We start from the raw sequence: 4,634 nt of genomic DNA, 5'->3' as shown, positions 1-4,634 counted from the left end.
TCACCTAGCAGGTTCATCAGTAAACCAAAATCACTTGTAAATGTTTGTGTGAAGAAGACATAATGTTCAGGGGAAACATAACAGTTATATTCAGAAAAAGAAATGTGGGCTGGAGAAATGGTTCAGCAGTTAAGAACACTGACTGCTCTTCCAAAGGTCCTGAGTTCAAATCCCAGCAACCACATGGTGGCTCACAGCCATCTGTAATGAGATCTGATGCCCTCTTCTGGAGTGTCTGAAGGCAGCGACAGTGCACTTACATATAATAAAAGAATAAATCTTAAAAAAAAAAAAAAAAAAAGAAGAAAGAAAAAGAAATGCAAGATTTCTGTATTTTGGCTACCTCTTTTTACGATAGATTTTCAATAGAATAGGATAAATTTTAAGATAGAATTTCCTTCTCATAAATCCAGATGTAGCTTTTCACAGAGTTGGGACCTATGTCACACCCCACTGTGTCCACTACATCATAGACCCTCAGTAATGTTAACAAAATACTGTTCACCAGTCTGGAAGAATTAACAATATGTTACTGTTAAATAATTTTATATTTATATATAGTAATATTATTTATATACATACAAAGTTGATTTTTAAAGCATTAGAAAAATAAAAATTATTTAAATTTATAGATATATTTGATTTTATATAAAAAGTAACTTGCTGTAGTAGACAAAATAATGTATTTTTGAAGCTAGTTAGCCATAGTGATTAATACATTCATTTCTTCATTTGATGTACTAAGATATTTTGTTTATGTCTCAAAGGATTTTTTGGAGAGATGGTTATAGTTGACAGCTGTTGAATCACTAATAAGATTAAAGTAAAGAAATTAGTTGTGTCAACTTTAATCTGCTGTTTAGCACTGCAAACCACCTGGGGTCTTCTCCAGAGCAAGCCTGTTTAATTGTGAAGTTTAAATTACATAATGGGGTCCTATTTAAGAGCATGCTTAAAGACTTCATAATAATAGCTGCCTTATATCAAATTAATATTAGCAGTAAAAATAATGCTTTATCACTAAAGTCAAAAATAGCATACTAGCTTAGGATTTAACCTACATTTTAATGCATTATAGTAATTTTTCAACATAAGACTTTCTAAGTTAGAGGTTAATTTGAGGAAATAAAGAATTATTGAATCGGTGCTTTAATTATATATGATTTTTCATCTAAAATTAAAATTTGTCTCTACGGAACACTAAAATTGGCTATTCTGTATGTGCCTAATAGTTTAAAACAAAAACTTTTGAAATATCACATCTAGTTGAAATTTTCTCGCTCTGAGGAATCATTATAGTTAGGAAAATTATTTTAAAGTTACTTTTAATTTCATTGACACTTTATATTTTAGTATATATGTAGTACAATATTAACAATAATGTAGTGAAAGTTGGTTAGTAAACAGACAGGATTAACATCCTGGAAAAGATCCTTCTTGAATAGATGGTTGTTTGGGTGTTTAAGTCATCCATTGGCCCCCTCACCCTTAAGTGGCAAAGGATCTTGAAGGACTGAGCAGGGGAGGGGAAGAGACAGTGTAGGTTTATAGGAGTTTAAACAGGGTGTGGGCAGTCTGCCTGGCTGCCTGAGTTTGATCCCGGAAACCCACATGATAGAAGACAGAAAAGACTCCCACAAGTTGTCCTTTGACCATACTTATATGGCAGCACATGGAAAACAAATACAATTTTTAAACATAGCTTAAAAGAACAAAACAGGCCAAATAGTAGAAATGTTAGCCTTTCATCCACAACAAGTACTCTGATCTATTGAATTTATCAATTTCAGTAAAAACTCACCAAATCTGTCACAAATCTAAATTCTCTGTCGTCAAAATTGAAAAACTTTTCCTTGTTTAACTTTTAGCATCATTCTTTCTTTTAATTTCTTGCTAGTGAGATATCTTATTTACAAGTTATCAGTAAAACAAGAACTCTATAATGTTTCTAATTATAAAAAACATTTTTTAAATTTTTTAAGTTACCATAGAAAATACTGAATTTGTTGTGACATTTGCAGAAATGCATATTTTATTCTTACTGATTGCCTCCCACATCCTCCAGTGCTGTCTTAATGGTCCACTGTTTTCCCTCATTGTCCCTCCTCTAGCTTTCATGTCATACATGCTCTGTCTTTTTTCCTCTTCTATAAGATCTCTTCCTCTGTTTTCACAATTCCTTTTCTGCATTTGAAACCTAGACACACATGCACAAACACACATACACACATTTAGAAACATGAGAGAAAAACAGTATCTTTCTTTCTGAGACTGGGTTGTGTTATTTAATATAACGATATCTATCATATTATTTTCCTATAGATGTCATAATTTCATTTTTCTTTATAGGTACATAAAATTCCACTGTATATATATGCCAGTTTTCTTAACCTATTCATTATTGATGGGCCAATTACATTTCTTATTTTTTGGGACTTATACAGTGACAACATGCATATACAACTGTAGTGTTGACTTAGTCCTTCAGATTGTGTGTGTGTATATATATATATATATATATATGCATATGTATATATATACAAATATATATATGTGTATATGTATGTATATATATATACTAAGAAATAATAATGAAGTCATACAGTAATTTGCTCCTAATTTTGTAGAAACTTACATGCTGATTTCCAAAACTTGCTGTAGCAGTTTGCACTCCGCCAACAGTGAGGAAAGGTCCTTTTTCCCTTCATCTTCAAAAGCATTATCATTTATTTCTGGATGATGGCTGTCTTGACTGTAATGGGGTGGAATCTTAAAACTGAAAAATCTTAAAAAAACAAAACAAAACAAAAAAATCTGAAAATCTTAATTTGTATTTTCTTGATGGCTAAGGATGTTAAACATTTTTCAAATACCTACTAACCATTGTATTTTTTTTCTTCTGAGAACTATATATTCAGTTCATTAGTTCTTTTTTGAATTAATGATTTGTTGTCTATATTTTGCTGCACTTTATATATTCTAGATGTGAATCCTTTAAAGAAAAAAATTTCCATTCTGTTGGCTAATTCTTTACTTTGGTGATACAGAAACTTTAATTTCATGAGGTGAATTTGTGGGATTTTTTTTCAAGTAATAATGAAATCTTGTTTAGAAAGGGTGTGTGTATGCGTGTGTATGTGTGTCTGTGTCTGTGTGTCTGTGTGTGTGTTTGTTCATTTGTCTGTGTATGAGTACATATGCACACGGGTGCACAAACCAAACAGAAATCAACTTCCAGTGTCATTCCTTAGGCTCTGTCCACCTTATTTTTTAAGTCATGTTCTGTCATTGGCTTTGGGCTTTCTCATTAAGCTAGGTCAGCTGGAATCTACCTGTCCCTGCCTCCCAACTTTGGTATTACAAGTGGATACCAGCATGGCCATTCTTTTTAGGTGAGATCTAGGGTTTGAACTTAGATCTTCACGTTTGCACAGTAAGCACTTAATGGTAAGCTCTCTCCCTAGCCTACCTTTGCCTGTATTTTGACATGTTTCCCTTAGCAGCTTCAGCAACTCAGGATTTGAAGTAAGGTCATCGATCTGTCTTGAATGGATTTTTATACTGGTTTGGAAAAGTGTGGATATATACAGTTTTCCAGTATTATTTGTTGTATTGGCCTTTTTCCAGTATATATTTTTATACCTTTGTCAAAAATTAGAAGTCCATAACGGTTTGGATTTGTTTTGGGGGTGCTCTATAATGGGTGCTGTTTCATTCCTCTGGAAGTCTGTTTTTGAATCAATTTTATGCTGTCTTTGTTACTGTGCCTCTTAAGAATAATTTGAAGTCACATATTGTGGTGTTGAAGTCACATATTGTGGTGTTTCCAGTGCACACTTTCCCAGCATGTTGGAGCGTTCACTGTAACGGTCTTTCACCTCCTTACTTAGGTGGACTCCTAGGTAGTTCATGTTTTCTGAAGCTGCGGTGTATAGGTTATCTCAGCTAATTTTGTCCTTAAAATTAGTTATTATCATACAGAAAAACTGCTAATTTTTGCAAGTTAATTTTATACCTTGTAATTTTACTAAAAGTGCTTATATCTAAAAACTGTGGTGAAATCTGTAAGGCCTTTTAATTACAGAATCATGGTATCTGCAAATCAGGATAGTTTGACTGCTTCCTTTTGTAATTGTATCACTTTTACATATTTCTCTTACCTTATTACTTCAACTAAGATTTGGTTACTATTTTGAATGAAAATTGAGAGTGGGCACTCTGGTCTCATTCAGTTTTTCTCCATTTAGTATGATTGCTAGAAGTTTACCATATGCCTTTATTATGTTGAAACATGGCCTGTCTGATCCTAATTTTTTCAGGACTTTTTATTATGAAGGCACATTGAACTTTGTCAGATGCCTTGTCTACATTTGTTGGAGTGATTGATCTGTGGCCTTAAAATTGTTTATATAACATATTAATTTATTGATTTCCATGGGTTTTTTTTCATTCTTCACAATCATAATTAGCAAATGTCCCTGATGTGCATAAAAAGTAAGGTAGAATATTTATGAGCATCAGTTATTTTTTTTGGGGGGAAGGGGTTTTCCGACCGAAGTCAGAAAACCTGCTAGACAAATTCAAAAAGAGTTGTAACACTTGAGCATCAGTTATTTAAAAAAAAAAAAAAAAAA

The 4,634-nt window shown here is 32.5% G+C and overlaps 2 protein-coding genes and 1 non-coding gene across 7 annotated transcripts in view; 1 reads left to right on the top strand and 2 right to left on the bottom strand.

Annotated features, from left to right (window-relative positions):
* Positions 1 to 4,634, bottom strand: part of Isl2 (ISL LIM homeobox 2) — a 329,789-nt gene that overhangs the window by 206,222 nt on the left and 118,933 nt on the right. For 3 of the 4 annotated variants that reach the window (XR_004111373.1, XR_004111368.1, XR_004111372.1), the window contains one exon: positions 2,636 to 2,785. The gene's annotated coding sequence lies outside the window, so the exon portion shown is untranslated. Of the gene's footprint in view, positions 1 to 2,002; positions 2,198 to 2,635; positions 2,786 to 4,634 lie in introns of those variants that run through there. The other variant, XR_004111371.1, reaches the window with a different exon arrangement.
* Scaper (S-phase cyclin A associated protein in the ER) overlaps positions 1 to 4,634 on the top strand; it is a 498,868-nt gene that overhangs the window by 385,876 nt on the left and 108,358 nt on the right. The window lies entirely within an intron of this gene.
* Positions 4,540 to 4,601, bottom strand: LOC116074050. The gene has a single exon (XR_004112033.1). It is a non-coding gene; the product is annotated as a U7 small nuclear RNA (small nuclear RNA).

The sequence above is a fragment of the Mastomys coucha genome, unplaced genomic scaffold, assembly GCF_008632895.1.
Source record: "Mastomys coucha isolate ucsf_1 unplaced genomic scaffold, UCSF_Mcou_1 pScaffold23, whole genome shotgun sequence".
NCBI lineage: Eukaryota > Metazoa > Chordata > Mammalia > Rodentia > Muridae > Mastomys > Mastomys coucha.
The sequence above is the reverse complement of the archived record's forward strand: the minus strand, read 5'-3'. Positions and strand labels throughout refer to the sequence as shown.